Here is a 19,784-nt window from a genome sequence, read left to right on the forward strand (position 1 = left end):
GAGTAGGTATTCAAGTACATCAATTGATCAGTGTTTAAGTATCTACTAGGTGCCAGGCACTGTGCATGGTGCTAAAGACATGAAATACAATAGTCAAATACAAATACCATACAAAAGTAAAACAATCCCTACTTTCAAGGAACTAACAATAATTCATTCTTGTTGATTGGTTCTATGGGTTTTTTCTTGAGTAATTTGATGGATGGCTCTTGGGGCTCAGAATCAGAAAACTCTGTCCCTGGCTTTTCTTAGAGCGGTAACCAGGGATGGGTCACCAGAGCTTTGTCTGAGGGCACTGAATTTGGAGAGTGTGGATAGCACTTAATTGGCAGCTTGGAAATAACAGAACTTAGCACCTAGTTAGCAAGAATAGTTAAAATAGAAATCTACCAGATGGCAGGCTGGCATGAACTCCTCAGTCCCCATCCCTGGCCTGGCCTTCAGCTCTCTCAGAGCAGTAGCTTGTTGCCAGTGCCCAGGTTCTTCTGTATCTCCTCTCATAGAACAGTGTTACCCAGACCCTTGTGGCCCTTAACTTGGTTAAAAACATTCTTCATATTTCTGGCTTTGCTAAAAACTTACTGTATGATTCTGTGCAAAATAATGAAACGTTCCATACCTTAGTTTTTTCAGTTGTAAAACAAGGCTTAGAAAACATTACTTGTGGCTTCAAATCGCAGGACACTATGAGCTCAGAGAAAACAAAATTCAGGTGACTTAAGAGTCAATGGAAAGACTCATGGTGCATAAGTGTTTCATAGTGTACAAAAAACAATGACTTATGCCCAGAAAGTGACATGAAAGGTAACATCAGGGGCATAGGGTCAGAGACCTGGAGTTGAGATGAGAAAACTGAGGTTCCTAGGGAGGTCAAGTGACTTTCTCAGTCATTTGTACCAACAGAGGGAGTATTTGCACCAATGAGGTAAGGATTCCTTGCAATGCTGAAGCCAAGCATCTTACCAGTCAGTTGTAGACCTGAGAATCGATGGTAATAGCTGTGAAATCACTAAGGTGATCTAGAAAAGTTTTCTACTACTACTGTCCATTGATCAAATTCTAATTTAGACTATAAGTTTGTGTTTTATTATTATGCCCCAATATTATCTCCACAATTACATTTTGATCTACTGAAGGACAAGGTCTATCTTATAATTCAGCTCTGCTTCCTCATTGCCTGACACAGAGCATGTGTTTGATGTATATTTGCTTCAATTAATTGAATCAAACATAGGGAAACATTTATTTTAAGCAATTGATGTTAAATATAGTTATTTTCTTCGAAATACTTAAGTTACTGAAAGTTAAGCATTATATATTAAAATGTTGCCACTGTTTAAACCTTTATATAAATGAATCTATTAAAATGTAATGACTATACAATTGTTTTCATTCAAACACTTACATGATGCCTTTTCTTATAAAAAGTCTGCTTCATAATTTAAAATGTTATTGTTTAAATAAAGCATTATTAAAATAAGATACTTATTCTTAAAATAAAATCATTGTGTTATTATTTCCTCAAACCATGTCTAAGTTTTTTTGACAGTAAAAAAATCACTTAAAATAATTATCATCCAAATTAATTATTATTAACATAATATCAAGAATTTGTATCATGTTTCCTTGAAATACTTTAAGAGTATATTTTCTTGCTCAAAGAAAAAAATATCCTTTAAAAATAATTATTCATGCTTTTTGTAAAAGCTGGAGAAAAGGATTTATTCTCACTTGCAATAAATATTTAAACAAAATCTTGATTTTAAATTTTCTTGTCAGTTTACTGGACAGATAACTTTTAATTATTAATTTTGAACTTTTTAATAATACCAAAATAAATGATTCTAAGTATAACCACAAAGTTCTTCAATTCAGAATAAATATGAAGTTAATATAGAGCACCATAAGCTGGGAAGTAGGACTATTTATCATGTAGTTGTCATGAAGTAATAGCAAAATGCACATGATAGAAGACTCATTATTTCAGTAGAAAAAATCTGAGAGCCAAACAAATGGGATCACAGTTATTAAAGACTGAAAATTTGCATCTGATTTTTGTTCTTACCCTCTACTAAACAAAGAAAATTTCCCAGGAGTTGTGTTTTGATCTAATATTCCACTGACACATACAAAAGAGAGTCTATTTCAAATCAGAGAATTTTAGTGCAGGAAGTGATCTTTCACATTGTATACCCTTTTCCCACTCACACAGATAGTAGCCTTGTTCATATCCTCATTACCCATTATTTGGATTACTGCAACAGCCTGCTAATTGGTCTTTTTGCCTCAAGCCTCTCCCTGTCCACTTTATCTTCCACATAGCTGCCAAAATGATTTTCCTAAATCATAGGTCTGATCATGTCACTTGCGCTCCATAAATTCCAAGGACTCCCTCTTACCCATTAGGATTGATTACAAATTCTTATGTTTAGCATTTAAAAACCTTTATAACCTGACTCCAATTTACTTTTCCAACCTTATTATATACTATTATTCTCTTTTGCCCACTCTTCAACTATCCAAACTGATCCTGCTGTTCCCCATACTCCATTTCATCTCCATGACTTTACACATCTCATACCCCGTGCCTAGAACTCACTTGCTCCTCACCTTCTTTCTTTGGGATCCCTAGTTTCCTTCAAAGTTCAGATCAAATGTAACCCTCTGCACAAAACCTTTCCTGATTACTCCCCCCCTCCTTTAACTAGTGCTCTAAATGTAAGTTCCTTGAGCTCAGGGACTGTGCTCTTTATGTCTTTGAATCTCCAGCATTAACAGAGGCTGGCACATACTAAGTGCTAAATATATTCTTAGCAATTGATTGATCTAGTCCAACCACCCTGTTTTGCAGATTAGAGAATGGAGACTTAACCAAAGTGATGCAGGTAGCAAATGGCAAAGCCAGGATTCAGACTCAAATCTTCAGACACCACCACGTACAATGCCATATTAACACTGTGATGTGTGTTATATGTATTTGGTACATAATTTGCATGTATATTTTTATATGCTTAAATGTGCACATTATTGTCTACCCCCATAAAATATAGGTGTCTTGAGGGCAGGGAATATTTCCATTTTTATTTGTATCATTGTACCTGGCAAATAGTAGGCACCTAATAAATACCTGTTGATTGACTGTTATTTTCCTTCAGTGTGTTCTTATTAGCCCCAGTCAAATATAATAAAAGTGAAAATAAATTTTAATCAAAAATCTTATTTCAGAAGTTATAGAAGCTCCTTAGGCCCATTGATCAGGTAGGTGATAACATACTTCTGTCGTCTAGGGACAATCTTAATTTTCATGAGGTTCATTACCAAAAGGTTGGTCCTGGAATGATGAATTTGTTAGCCATAGGTGCTAAGGCAACATATATACTAATGTTTTGAAGATGTACTATTCATATAATCAGAGGGAGTTTCTCTATTTACGAAATTAAAGATCTTGAAGTCATAACCATATTTTTAGCTCAGTCCTGATAAATTCCATCTCAATTTCTTATCCAAATGAGATGACATGTATACCCTTCCCTCTATAGAATTTGTTCATTTTCCTATTCTTGGAACATAGATAACATGTAGACATCCACTGCAGTGGTTGAAGATTTGGGGCACTAAAGTAAAATTTAGGATCATAAATTTAGAGCCAGAAATGACTTTAATGGTCATCTATTTTAAGCCTTTGGAGATACAGAAAATGAGTCCCAGAGTACTCAAGTGAGTCACCCCAAGTTATAGCAGAAAGTGGCAGAACCAGGATTTGAACCAAGGTACTCTGACTAAAAATGCAATATTCTTTCCCTTGTACCACATTTGGTACTAAAATACTATGAGTATCCCTAGTATGATTGGTTTGGAAACTCTGTCCATTGACACACACTGCAATTCCTCTCTACCTTTGTATGTGGTCTTCCAGAGTTCCTCTTGAGTATAGTGAGCAACCTGGGAAAAGGCATGGAGTTAGGAAAGCATGAAGCATGGGAGGGGGAGAAGGCAGGAGCAGAGAGCAGTTCAGCTTGACTGGAGCACAGAATATCTATACAATATGTGAACTGGAGTCAGTGAGGCTAGAAAGATGAATTGGAGCCAGATTAGGGGTGGGAGTAAGTGTGACTTGAATGCCAGCCAAAGAAGTTTAAACTGCTAAATTTTGTCTCAAAAGGGCCTGTGAATGTATTGTATGTGTATGTGCCTTTATATGAATGAGTATTGTTTTCATTTGTATATTATTTTTACAAATATCAATTTATTATTCTTCATATATATTTGGGTATGTATGTAATAGGATATAGAACTGGAAAATAATATTAAATATTATCTAGTCAAGCTCTTGCAAGAAAAATAAAACCCAGAAAGTCCTTAATGAGATATAACAAAGAATAAAGCAAAACTAATATTAGATTTCTCTTGTTTGGTTCTGATCTGTGATTCTGTTAGTATAAGGAACTTTGAAGCAAGTCTCTCAACTCGTGAAGATTGGCAACTTCTGTGCAATTAATAATCTTAGAGAGTTGCTGGAATGCTGATAAGTTAAGTAATTTGCCCGTGGTCACAAGGGCAGCATGTTTTAGAGGAGGGTTTTAGAACAAACTCTCCTTGACATTGAGACTCTTTATTTCCATTGTACTGTTCTGCCTCTCTACATTAAATTAACCTCTTCAAATTTCTTGTAAAGGTAGAAAAAAATAGGTCATATTGTTAGTCATTTGAACTAAAAAATATTAACTAAAACTCAGCACAAATATATCCTGAAACTCGGAATTGGTAAGTGGAGAAAAAAGTGGAGTTTATGAGTCTAAAGCTTTTTAGATGCCAAAAATGTATAGCTGCTTCTCTGAATGAACAAATCTCTAAACATGAGACTTTTTTGTTTGTTTGTTTGTTTTTAATTTCCTCCAGTGTTCCCACCTTTGACTAGGGCTTGGAACTGGTAGAAGGGTTTAGTAAATTCAACAACCAATGGAATTCAGAGCTAGGGAACATTGGTCTTGAATCTGGGATCATAGATTTATGACTGGAAAGGGACTTAAGAGCATATGGTTTAGCCCTTTCTTTCGATAGATCAGGAAGTTAAAGCTGAGATGAAAGACTTGACTTGCCCAAGGTCACATGGGTAATAAGTAGCAAAGCAGAGATTGAAACCAAGCATTTTCATCCCCCTCACACCATGCTAGAGAATCTAGTCCAACCTATACCTGAAAGGAATCCCCACTAGCCTATCAGATAACTTTTGCAGACTGAGCTCACCACCTCTCCTATCTCTTAAGGTAGCCCATTCTACTTATGGAAAGTTCTATTATGAAGTTCTTCCAGACATAGCCTAATTTTATCTTCTTGTGCCAAACGGAACAAGATTAATCCCTCCACATTAATTGGGAAGAGCCCTTCCAGCCCACGCACAGTGTCATCCCTATAATAATCAGTAAGTTTCTGCAAACATCACCATACTGAAAACCCTAAGACTCAAATAAGGGCATTGACTTAATCCACTAAATCCCACTCTCTTGAATAAAATATAGTTAAGCAAAGTCTGTAATACAGGTAGTACCTGTGTCTCTTATTGGAGGCATTACTTATGGATTTCAGTACATTAAAATTTTAAACAAACTCCCCAGTCCTTTAAATAGCATATGCGCACCCACACAAACACACACATACACACACACACTTGGTTTTCGATAACATTTTCATTATTACAATATTAGATGGCAAAGGATATACTTTCCACTGATATTTTTTGTGTCAATATCTATATAGACAATGGCTAAGATTAGAAAATTCAGTGGAACTGGGGAAGATAGGAAATATTTCATTGTTTTAAAAAAGGATTATTTGTTATTGGTCTTTTAGCAATGCTTTTTGCGAAGGGGAAACAATTTTTTATCCCATTAATCATACTTAATTATTATTTAGAAACAAACATACCATCTCAGATCCTCAACACCTATTGTCCATATATAAACTTCTCCTTGAATTTTCTTTCACCTGACACATCTGTCAATATTGTGATGGGCCTTGGCATCTAAAATGTTATGCACTAGCGCAGATAAACATGTTAAAATTGATTCCAATCTAGACTTTCCTAAAAAAAGGAAATGAACTCCTAAAATTCAGGAAATGACCACAACCACGACAAGAATACTGTTGGCCTGACATTGTTATTCCCAGCTAAATGACATTGAAACATTACACCTGACATTTAAATCCCTACTGACCAGAGCAATTAAATATTCATTTATTCATTGAGGAAAAAATTCCTATAATGAGTACATAAATCTTAACAACAACAACAACAATAATATCATTTACATAGTCTTTTAAGATTTGCAAAATACTTTACCAATATCATTTCATTTTATTCTCAAAACAACCCTGTGAAATAGGTGCTATTATTCCCATTTTACAGATGAGAAAATTTTGGCAGGGACTTTTCCAGGGTCAAGCAGCTCTAAGTATCTGAGGCAGGATTTGAACTGAGGCCTTTCCAACTTTGCTGGTGGTACAGTTGCTAGAGCACTGAGCGTGGAGTCAGAAAGACTCATATTACTAAGTTCAAATCTGGCCTCAGACACTTACTAGCTTTCCTGAGGCTGGGCTCTACTTGTTTGCCTCAATTTCCTCATCTGCAAAATGGGCTGGAGAAGGAAATGACAAACCACTCTAGTATCTCTGCCAAGAAAATCCCAAATGGGGTAGTGAAGAGTCTCGCATGATTGAATGGCAGCTTCCTGACTTCAAGTCTAATTTGCTATCTACTGTACCATCTATCTGCCTATAAATATTAGAGACACCAAAATTAATTACTAATTGCAAAGGAAGCTTGTGCTGTGCTTATATATCATTCTCTGGACAAATGTATGATAGTCAGTGATTCCTAGCTGTTATGTATCATAAACAATTTATTTATATACTGTTCTATTCTTGGGGCAGTTTTTGATGGCTTTGCAATTTTTTTTGTATTCCCAGTATACGGTACTACATAACTGCATTTGTTGTTGTTAATAAGACGGCCAAATGACCAATATTGTATATTTAATTTCAGGAGCTATGTGATTGTCCTTGTGATTCAGTTAGTTATGCCATAAACTAGCCTTCCTTCCAATATATTATCACATGTTCCTCAAATCATTTTAAAAATTAACACTTTCATTAATTGACATGTTATCATGATTTAGAAAATATCTTTTATATCTGTTCAGATAATTTGATTGTTGCCCAATTCTGAATTTTCCAGGGCAGAGATTATACCTTTTTTGTTTGGTTATGGTTGATTAATTGTTTGTGTTTGCAAAGGGCCTGTCAATCTTATAATTACTGGATGGTGGAGTTGTTCTACAGTTGCAATGGCTTCCATTTCCAAAGCACTTTGGAATTTTAGCAAGAGCTTTCCATACAACAATGCTTGTGGTCAACAGTGCAACTAATATTATCATCTCCACTTTGCAGATGAGGAAACAGAAACTCAATGTGTTGAAATACTTTGCCCAGGATCACATAGCTAGTAACAGAGCCAGTACTTGAACCAACATCTTCTGATGCCAAAACCAATGTGCTTTTTATTACACCAGCAGTTTTTTGGCTTTGGGGGGTGGGAAGAGACTCACAACACAGTGTTGTTCTTCATCATAAGTAATCACAACACATTAAAGGAGAATTGGATGCTTTGCATATGTGCATCCAGTTATAAGTGTAAATTCCATATAATTTAAGATACATCTCCTGAGCCTGCCACCTCACACCCTTTGAGAACCATTGCTTTACACTATGCTTGTTTTGAAAATCACTTTTTTTTTCTATTTCTATCACATGATGTGTAATACTTTCTCTTTCTCTAAATGTTAACCAGTGTCTTGGCAGAAGCTGGAGGATTGACACCAATGTGATTGTTTTTCTCCTGTCCCAGAATGACTCCCAGGAAAAAGTCTTTTAAACCAATCAGGACGCTACCACATAACATTTTGATGGCACCCAAGGCGTCAACTTAAGAGGAGAGAGGGTAGCTCTGTTAGGATACGTGTCAAATGGTGAGGTCAAACTGGATCTTATGAGAGACTCAGAGCTGAAAGAGACCTTATAGATCATCTAAGCCAACCCCTTCTTTTTACACATTAGAGAATAAAGAGTAAAGAGTCTTGCCCAGAGTCACATTGTGGTAGAAGTAGGATTGAAATTCAGATCCTCTGACTCCTAGTCCAATGTTCATTTCACTGAACCGTGCATGCTGCCTCCTTCAATGACATCCAAGATTACTTCAGCTCTAAATTCTAAAAAGCAACAAAGCACTTATAACATAACCTTGTTGTCCTTGAAGAGTTATGAATTCTTAGAAATTTAGGATTAGCATATTCAAATAATCAGTCCGCCAATAAACATTAATTAATTACTTACAATGTTCCAGGCACTGTGCCAAGCACTCTGAATAGAAAAAGAAGCAAAAGACAGACCCTACCCTCAGGAAGCTTATAATCTAATAAAATAACAGAATAAATATAAGTTTTAGAGTGAACTGTGAACACTGTAGGAATTAATCATTGTTTCAGACTAAATATGTCTTCTTCTGTTATTAATATGCCAGGATCATCGAGTTAAGAACTCAGACTCACTGAGCATATAGGTCATTCACTATGGATGCTTGAAGGTTGTTCTCACTTGGCTTTTTATTGAGAGAGAGGAACAGAGGACTAGTTACTTTTGTAGCTATTGCGAAAAGTTGGGGATGGGAGAGTTGATGTTAACTGACCCAACATAGGCTAGATCAGACTTAGATACTACTTCTGGCTCCTCCTCCAAGTTGTGTGACCTTGAACAAGTTATCTTCCTTGTGTGGGTCTCATTTTCATTAATTGTAAAACAACAGAGTTGGATCAGATAATTTCTGAGGTCCCACCTAGCTATACTAGTGGATGGTCTATTGTCTAATATGTGATCATGGACTATTATAGAAAATAATAGAATATTAGAGATGCAAAGGACCTTAGAAATTATCTAAAGCAACTGTCCCATATTACAGGGAGAAGAAACTTAGTCTGAAAGTAAAGTGACTGCCCAAGGTAACATGTGAAGTTAAAAATGTGGGCATCAGATCTCCTAATACCAATCCAGGTATCTTCTGATCATGCCATGCCACCTCCCTTGTTACTTGTGTTTTAACACATAGTAGGAACTCAATAAATGTTTGACTGACTGTGATTCCATTCCCAAATCAGGCTTATGTAAAACTTGACTGTGGCTTAAAATCAGTTCTTTTTTAGTGTACTGAAATAGTTTCTTTTTAACAAACCCCATTTTAGGGATCTATCCTATGTTTGGACCAATATGATATTTCTACCACCTCCCTTAAACGGCTGTTGTGAAGTTCCGGTGAGATAGCAAATGTAGTACATTTCCTAATATAAAATTGTCTGTCATTATAGTAACAATAATAATAATAAGTATTGTTATTATGTTGAGTGTTACCCTGGTATCTGGAAGAAGAACCAAAGGAAGACCTCTTGTTTTGGGACTCTTGCTTACACGGAGGATTTGTATAGAAGGCATTTAAGAGTTGGGATTTGTACCCGTGAAAAGAATGCCAACGTTAGTGAGAGCATAAACCAATGGACCTAAGGAAGTATTTTTTGGTTTTACCCAGACTTGTGATTTCATTGGTAAATGGAATCTTGAGTGCTGATAAATGTCAAAGAAGATGAGCAATCAGGCTGCTTTTTAAAAGTCTTAGGGATTTGCCTAGGACACTGAGGTTAAGTGTCTCACTGATTCACAAAGAGCTAGTATATATCAAAGGCAGAACTTGAACCAAGGCCCTCCTGACTTGAAATCCACAGGTCTATTCTCTAGGCCCCATTACCTCTTTATTATTATTGTTATTATTAAAATATCAGTTACAAAACAATACATAGAGCATTCTGTTATTTAACTAATTAAAAGCTCAGTAAGAACTGAAATATTTTCTATAATTTATCTTCAATTCTTTATTCCAATAAATAAATGATAGATGGATAATCTACAAATGCCTAGTTTGAATCACAGATCTCATGAGTAGTAAAACAATACTACTAGTAGGGCAGCTAAGTGGCGCAGTGGATAGAGCACCAGCCCTGAAGTCGGGCAGACCTGAATTCAAATCTGACCTCAGACCAAACACTTGACACTAGCTGTGTGACCCTGGGCAAGTCGCTTATCCCCTATTGCCTAAAAAAAATACTACTGAAAGTTTTCAATTTGTAAATGTGGCCATCTAAGTTTCTAAAAAAAAATCAATAATGGCTGTTAGAAAGTACAAGTAATATGCATTTAGAAATAGTGATCTATATTTTATACACTATTAAAATTCCAGGTCTCAGAAAAAAAATAGGCCACATGGCCTTAAAAAAGAGAGAGAAAGGAGAATTTAGCATGCATTTTCTCCCATCAATTGCAAAATTTTGAAGTCCCAAGATTCTTGTAAACTTGGCACCTCATCTCATTTGTTTGACAGATATTATCATCTGAGACAATGCTAATTATTCAATCTGTAGCCAAAGAACTAATCATTAAAATGTAAATGGATGTTCCCCACTTCAATGGCTCACCAGTGAAATGCGTTAACAGTTTTCTGACAAGAAAGAGAGAGGGAAGATTTGCTGCTGCCTTAACCTCCTAGAGGAGATTCACACCCAACATGAAGAAGGAAATTGGAGATCCTATCTGTTCCTGTCCACTTGGGGCAGGTTCTGCTGCTTCACAGAATAGGTTAACTCATATTCTATCCTAGAGAGATTACCCCGCAAAGAAGACTTCTTTTAGATTCTGCACACTGCAGAGAAAGCTGATGCTCATTTCCACTAATTACTTAAATGATTTAAACTTGTATGAATATTCATGTAGCAGCCAGTTTCAGAAAATAAAGTACAGCTGAGGTTATGTTATCAAATCTTTGCCTTTCTCCTTTGATCTTGAAATAGTTCCACTTTCATGGCTTTGAAATACACGCAGAGGCACAGAATTCTAGAATTGGAGAGATGGGAAAGAATTTATAGGTGCATAGTACCTCTGTCAACCAAGGCTAACGTAATCCTTTATGGGTCATGCAGCCTCTGTGTGAGCATTTGAAGTTAAAGGGAGCTGGTTACCTCCCAAGGCAACTCTTTCTATGGTTCATAGGAAGCTTTAATAGTTAAAAGTTTGGAGTCTTTACCCACTTAAGTCAGAGTCCAGTTTGTGAGTCAGAATCTAGCTTTTTTTTTTCTCCAACCACTTGGTTCTGGGTTTGTCTGACTGAATGTACTTCCTTTTTACAATGATCATGGATAACATCACAGATTTTGAGTTTAATAGGGAAGATACAGGCTATCTAGTCCAAGATCCTGATTTTATAGATAAAGAAATTGAGGCCCAGGGAAATTAAGTGACTTGTTCAAGGCCGAACAGATAATTAGTGGCAAAGCTAGAATATGAATCTAGCTTGTCTGACTCCAAACTGAGTGTTCTTCCCACTGTGCAACAGTGCCTCAAATGAGTATGTTATGTAGATTTTATTGATTGGCGATATTAAGTTTCCAGGCAAAAAATGGTTTGGATTTGGGGAAATCATTCAGGAGTAATGGTAATTAGATTAGGTTAATTCTCAATGAAACATCTGATATAAGCTAAAAATCCCAGGCTGATATTTAGAAAATTCCAAGGAAAAAATGGTTTATTCTTGGATTTCCATCCTATATAACTATCTTTTGATATTAAAAGCACAGAAGGGGAAAAAGGAAAAGCAACTACAAGTATGACAAATCTCCTTTAGCATTTTTATAAGTTTTGTGAATCTACCAATGATCCACATGAATATACAATTATAAATATCTTTTAAAATGGCAGCCATCAACATCATTAAATAAAAAGAAATGTACCACATTTATGCACAGAATATACACAATTACCTATAATGAGTCCAAATTTATTAATCATTTATTAATTAAATTTATTAATTATTAGAAATGAAATACTGAGTATATTCTCACAAAAACGTGTTGTAGCAAAAACACTAAATTCAGGGAAAATTTTCCAATTAATTTTTTCCAGAATCAAGCACTTACACAAAATTTTATCTATCTTTCATTTGGTTTGCATGATCATAGTACCCTAGACTCTTAATCACTGCCTTTGAGTTTATATATATATCTCTACAAAATCATCTTTTGCAGGTCAAAAATCTAGACTTAGACAAAAGTAAGATTTAAGAATTTTTAAAATCTTACTAATAGACTTTGTCATAGTAATTATCAGTAATGTATCATCTTATGCCTTTATGTATCCTTGCTAAAGAAAATTTAAGGAAGTTAGAAATTTTAGTAATAATTCAGTTAATCAGGATTTTCCTAAAATGGAGTGTTATGATTCTACTTTCTCATTAAATTCCTGCCTTCTAAAAGAAAACCCAAGTACCACCTGCAAGAGACCTTTCCTTATTATCCCACTTGTTAATGCCTTCTTCTCAAAAGTAATCTCATATTTATCTTGTTTATATCTACATATGACCACGTTGTTTCCCTCATTAGAATGCAAATTTCTCAAGGGCATGGACAATATTCAGCTTTTGTTTTTGTATGCTAAGTACTAGTAAGCATATAATAATTGTTTGTTGTTTAACTACATTATAATTCTCCCCCTTAGAAACAATTCTTTATTTTTCAGTCTTTGTTGCTAGAAGATATTTTTTTCCTTTTTTTTCAAAGGCATTAATTTACTTTCCTGCCTTAGTAAATATAACACAATGAACTGAAACGAATCAATTGTTTTGAGGATCCAACTCTAAACTCACATTATGCACTGGCATCAGTTTGTTTTCTAGTGTCTTTTTCTCTTCAATATGAAATATATCATCAGAATACTATTCATTGAGTTTTCTATTTGATTGGGTTCCAGTTAATCAGCACTAGACGATGTTTTCTTTTCCTTGTCTGTTTCAAAAATGTAAAAGTTCTATGCCACATTGGTACCCATGTTTCTCAGAGTCAGCTTAAAGCATTTACACATTCAATATAATCATCTCAATCTATATTTTGGTGGAATGAGTGTTTTGCTTTAGAAGAAACTGGAGAAGCCTTGACTGGAAATCAGATTTACAGTCTTTCTTTTATAACACCAATAACATTACAATAAGTAAGGAATTGCATTTCTTCATTTCACCTATTGGCAATGAGAGATCTGTATTTGCAGAAAATCTATTTAATATGTTACTCATGACTTCCCAGTTAGCTATATCATTTTAAGTCAATCAATTAATACTCTGTAAGTATGGCCAATTTTTTTAATCTAGAAAACGTGACTGTTCAAAATGGAGAATAAAGTAAATACCACATTTTTTTTTTCATTCTGATGGACATATTGTACTTTAGACAGACAGGATCTGCAAGCCTGAAGCCCACATTGTACTACTCTGTTTGATTTAATTTACTTTGAACATCAAGCACAAAGAATCAAGGGGTTGTTCCCTCCCCACTTCCTCCTATCTTTTTATAACATCCTTGACATCAGCAAAAATGAACAAACAAAAGGAAATGATCACATGAGTTTACTCTTAGCATCCCCAGCCCAGGGGAGCGAGTAAGCATGGTAAAGCAGACTCACCTTCCGGTTCCCCACAGAGGGTGCACTGTGACTCTGCAAACAGAGAAGAAACAAAAGAGAAGTCATTACTCTCATTGATTTTCAGATTACAATTGAAGACATTAAATAAATAAAAATCACAGTTTGAAAAGAGATGTTCTACAATTCAGCTACACCATCGTTGCCTGAGTCAAGTGTCATAAACAAAAGCAGCTCTCATCCTGGATTTGGGCAAGAAACACTCTCTCTGAACCTTTCATTTTATTCCTTATTTTATTAAAAATCATCATTGATCAATAATGTTATAGCTACATATTAATTACATTGACAATAGACACCAATCATATTCTTAATATTGGCAAGGAAAATAGATTAGAGTTTTATTATAGCATTAACATTTCCCTCAGTTATGTTTCTGTAAAATGTCCCTCTGGGTTTGAAAGTTAGGGATAAAACTGAAATGGTACAGTGGATATGGTTCTCTCCTTGGAGTCAGAAAACCTACATTCAAATCCAGTCTTTGATGCTTAATTAATGTTGTTGTTTGTCCTTCATTTTCAAGAAGGACCTATGGCATCATGCAGTGAAGTTTTGACTTGCCTGTGATTTGGATTTAAGTGAGGCAGAGTTGCAAAAAGTTGTTTTGCTTCACTCTTTCTTCCAGATTCATGAAAGTCCAATGGTAAGACAAAAGTCAAGACAACTAGTGATGGCCCAGGATACAGGAGATGACCTTGCTTCTTTGATGTCTGGCTACCTTCGTGGCCATTGGAATAAATCATTCTCATCCACCCATTCTCCCAGGAGAAGCCTTCAACATGCTTTGTGTGGCCATTTCTCTAACTCACTGACTGGTCTGAGGCTTGTTGGTTACCCTCAACCTGGTTTAGTTCATCTGCAGAGATGGACTATAAAATTCACAGTGGCCATATATACTGGTGTTTGGCCCCTGTGAATGCTATAGCTTCTTGGACATGTGAGAGTTGAGTGGCAGGTGGACACCAAAAATGGATGAGCAGTCCTATAAATGACTCAACAAACCCTCACCCCAGAGGTGCTAGTTCTCCCAGAACATTCCATTAACTCCACTTTCTTAATACCTGTGTGAACTCAGGCAAGACATTTAACCTCCTGCAGCTTCAGTTTCCTTATCTCTAAAAAGAAGGAGTTGGACTTCATGGCTTGCAAAGACCCTTCTGGTCTAAATCTATGATCCAATGATCATTGTAAGAGACTGGATAGCCACTTATTGGGTGCGAGTTAGTGGGAATTCTTTTTCAGGATTGGATTGGGCTATATACTGCTAAGGACCCTCCTAACTCCACAATTCTGTAATTATGTTATTTCATGTAGCAGTTATTTATTGAATCTCTGGTGTGTGTAAGACAGTATGCTAAGCAGTGAGGCAGAGAGACATAGAAAAATACTTATATATTCCTTGTCTTCCAAGATCCTATATGTTGGTGCTGGGGTGGGGTAGATTTAGAGCCAGAGAATCTAGGCTCAATTTCTGGCTGTTGCTTACACAGGGCAAAGTATCTGAATTCCCTGGGCCTTAGGTTCTTTATCTATCCTTATCTTCTTGTTTTTCAGTTACATTTGGCTCTCTATGACCCCATTTGAGTTTTTCCTGGCAAAGATACTGGGGTGGTTTGCCATTTCCTTCTCCAGCTCATTTTATAGAAGATGAACTGAGACAAATGAAAGTCACTTGCCCTGTGTCACACAGCTAGTGCCTGAAGCCAGATTTGAACTCAGGAAGAGGAATCTTTCTGGTTCTAAACCTGGTGCTCTATCCACTGCACCAGCTAACTACCAAATTGGACTAGATGAGCTTAAAGATAATTTCCAGTTTTAAGTACTCTTTCTTATTCATTCAACAAATATTTAAACTTTAAACAAAGTACTCCAATAAGTTCTTAAAGAGGTTCAGAGTTTAGATAAATGAGAGTGAGAAATGCACACAATATATTTTATTCTACAATATATGGCAGTAGATTTTTTACGTTTTAGTTTTGTATCTTCAGCATCAAGCACAGTGACTAATATGTAGTATGTGCTTTTAAAAAGTTGCTGAGGGGCAGCTAGGTGGCGCAATGGATAGAGCACTGGCCCTGAAGTCATATATTCCCTAACCTCTTCCAAAAATTAGCTCAGCAATCAACTCCTGTTGTAAGCCCATCTTGATCCCACCTCCAATTCATCCCAAGCTGCTAATTAACCTTCTCTCTAGGAAACTACCTTATACTATTTTGTATTTAATTTTCCATATATATGTTCCTCCTTCTCCCTCTAGCCTCAGTAGATTGTGAGATTATTGAGGACAGAGACTGTTCTGTTTTTGTTTCATTTTTTGACAGATATTATTCTCAAAGTCTAGCTCATAAGTACCTAATAAATGCTTATTTTACTAAATTGAATAAAATTCCTAGCTAGCTTGTTTCAAACCTCAGTTCAAGTGCTATCTCCTATTGGATGCCTATCCTGAAGCCCCATCTCCAAACATGATAGTACCCTCTCCCCAGAAATTATCCCTGATATATTTTGCATTTATTTTTCAACATACATGGTGTTGCAGTACTCTCCCTTATAATATCAGTCTCTTGAAGGCAGAATTTTTTTTTTTTTGACAAAACTTCGAATCCCCAATTTGCATAATTCAGGCCTTTAGGCTGGGGGCAGAAGTGGTTGGGAGATAAACACCTTTGGCAGTCTGGTGAAGCCTCTGTCGCCCTTCCAAAGATATTGTTTTTAAATGCATGAAATAAAGTAGATGCTTATAAAGGAAACTGATTATAGTAAAATAGTTTTCAAAAATTTTTTTAAAGGTTACAGACCCCAGGTTAAAAACCTCTTGATATGTGCTTAACTTGTTGTTGGGTTGAACTGACTTGAATTGAAGGCTGAAAGGAGAGGTTTGAAAGGCTATTCAGAGTTTAGAGGAGGGTGAAATCACTCTTGGCTGGGTATAGTTGAACTCTGCCTTGAACAATTAGGCTGGATTTTTATTCTTAAAAGGGACAGTACGAGCAAAGACAATGCTAGAAGGTTTAATACATGTTCAGGGAACAAGGAATACATTGCAGTATAAACCATAGCTGATAAAGCTGGATAATTAGGCTGGGGATTAGATTGTGGAGCATCTTGAATGACATGATAAGAAATGTGGATTTTATTTGTTGGACTGAATTGAATTGATAACAAATAAGAGGCACAGAATATTTCTGAGCAGGGAAGGGACATAATAATAATAGTGCTTAAGGGAGAAGAATTTGGCAACAGTATAAGAGGGATTAGAGAGGAGACAGTTGAAATGAGAGGGCTATGCAGGAGACTATGCAATAGTCTAAGTGTGAAGCAATAAGAGTCATTGCTTGAAGTATTGAAACTGGGACCTTCAAGGATGGGGTGAATGTGAGATTGTGAGCTGGAGTTGCAAGTCAGCAGATCTCTATTAGATGATTAGAATTGAGTGCCCCCATTATGCCTCCAACTTAACATGTCCAAATCAGAATTGTAACCTTCCCTCTAAATCCAGCCCTCTTCCAAACTTCTCTGTTTCTGTTGAGGCCACCATTATCCTTCTAATCACACAGATTCATAACCCTGGACTCATTCTCAATTCCTCACTTTCCCTCAACCTATATATTTAATCAATCATTAAGGCTTGCTAATTCTATCTCCAGAACATCCCTCACATCAGTCTTTTTCTTTACACTCATAAGACCACTAACTACCTTGGCCCTCATCACCTCTTGCATGAATTCTTTTTTTTATTTTTTTTTAATTAAAGCATTTTATTTTCCTCTCTAGTCACATTTTCCATGTAACATGGATTCTTTCAATAACGTCTTAACTGATCTCCCTGACTCAAGACTGTCCCCTATCCAAGTGATTCTTCACACAGTTGCTAAAGTTATATTCCAAAGGCACAATCTGTGTTGATATAAGATTGTGAAAGAAGAATTAAAATGATTTATGCACACTTATACACAGATATGTGTATATGCCTATGTGCATGTGTACACACCCCTACAGAACCACTCATGACATGATCAAAGGGAGACAAGAAGAAGAAGACAACATTCATGGTTAGGGTATACAAGGCAGGCCAAGAATCATATAGACCCAGATAATAAAAGTGAAAACCTATCTCCTTTGCTACTGGTAATTTGCAATTGGTAGACTACATAAGTGGAAAATGATATTCACATTATTAAGTTATTGTGTTTAACCTTATTTTCTCCAAGGAAGTATACTTTTGGGAAGATTATCTGGGTATTTTCTGAGAAGAGCTTGTTATGTCAAACAAAGTATATGAAAAATTTAAAGGAAAAAACTTGGGGGTAGTAATATAGTAAAGTATTAGTGGGTGCACTGAACTCTCTGTGGTATGAAATTTACCAATTTGGCATTGGTCACAGACGTGCTCATATACTATGTCAGTACTGACCACTCAAAAGTAAATATAATGGCAACTAAAATGCAAAAGATGTTAGTATTTTGATGGGGAATCACTAGCCTTCTCTTTGCAGAGATAAACCCCTCAACATGGCCTCCTCCCGATTTCTCTAGCAAATTATCCTCTCTGTCATCCCCACTCTTTCTCCACTGCTCCTTCACTGCTGCCCACAAAAATGCCAATGTCTCCCTCATCTTTTAAAAACAAAACAAAACAAACAAAAAAGCCTCTCAGTTGGACACTGGTCTTCTCACTACTACACACGCACACACACACACACATACACACACACGCACACACTCCTCCATTTCCCTTTTTCACTGGCAGTCTCTCATACCTGGAGAGCTCTTTTTCTCATTTGGTTTCCCTGGCTTCCTCTAAAACTGAGCTCAAATCCTATCTTTTGGAGGAGGCCTTTCTTACCCCTTCTACCTCAACTGCTAATGTACCTTCTGGAGATTCCTTTCCTTTAATGCTGTATATATCTTGTATGTACATTTTTGTCTTCCACATTAAAATGTGAACTCCTTGAAGGCAGGATCTTGTTTTAGTCATTCTTTATATCCTCAGTGCTTAGTCCAGTGACTGGCACATAAGTACTTTCAATAAATGATTGTTGACAGAATGACTATCATTAATGCTAGCTATCAATATTTATCTCCCTTCATCTAAGAGATATCTAAACTTGAAGAAGCTCATTAGAGCTTCTGGCTTTCTATTACACTTATAAGCCCTCTGTGATCTGGCTTCTGACCTCATGATTTAACTGAAATGCCCCTTTCCAATGATCTTTTAATTGCCAAATTCAATGGCCTTCACTCAATCCTTATTATTTTTTAACCTCTCAGGAGTATCATACACTGTGGATTGCTCTTTTCTCTGGATAGTTTCTTCTCTGAGTTTTTGTGGTACATTCTCTCTTGGTTCTCCTATCTGCATGTTTCTCCTCATTCTTTTTCTTATTCTTCATTCATGTCATGCCCACTAACCATGAGTGACTCCCTAAGGCTCTGTCCTATGCCCTTTTCTCTTTTCACTCTACGCTATATCACTTGGTGATCTCATCAGCTACTATAGACTCAATTATCATCTCTGTGCAGTTGATTCTTAGCTCTTTATGTCCAGCCTGAGTCCCTCTCTTGAACTACAATCCTGTCTTCAACTGCCTTTGGACACCTTGAACTGGATATCCCATAGACTTTTTAAAAATCACATGTCCCAAACAGAATTCATTATCTTCCTCTAACTCCAATCTATCCCCCAAACTTCGCTATTACTATTAAGGACACCACATCCTCCCAGTCACCCAGGCTTGCAACCTTTGCTTCAACCTAGAATCCACATTCTTTGACAAGCCTTTGACAAATCTTGTCATATCAACCCTGACAATGTCTCTCATATATACTATTTTCTACAGTTACAACCCTATTCCAGGCCTTCATCACCTCTCATATGAACTATTACAATAGTTTCTAAATTGGTTTTCTTGCTTCAAATTTTTCTTCAGCCCAACCCATCCTCTACTCAGTTGCCAAAGTGATTTTTTTCTAAAATGTAGGCTTGATGATTCAATAAGATCCAGTGGCTACATAGTACATATAGGATCAAATGTAAAGTACTATGTTAGGCATTTAAAGATCTCTACAACTTGGCCCCTTTCAGCCCTCTTTCTGGCTCTCATTCCTAGAATACTCTTTTCTTGCTGAGTTTCCCTGCATTCCTTAGCTCATAGCTCAACCTCTTC

This window comes from Vombatus ursinus, unplaced genomic scaffold (assembly GCF_900497805.2).
Source record: "Vombatus ursinus unplaced genomic scaffold, bare-nosed wombat genome assembly UNPS02014841.1, whole genome shotgun sequence".
NCBI classification, from domain to species: Eukaryota; Metazoa; Chordata; class Mammalia; order Diprotodontia; family Vombatidae; genus Vombatus; species Vombatus ursinus.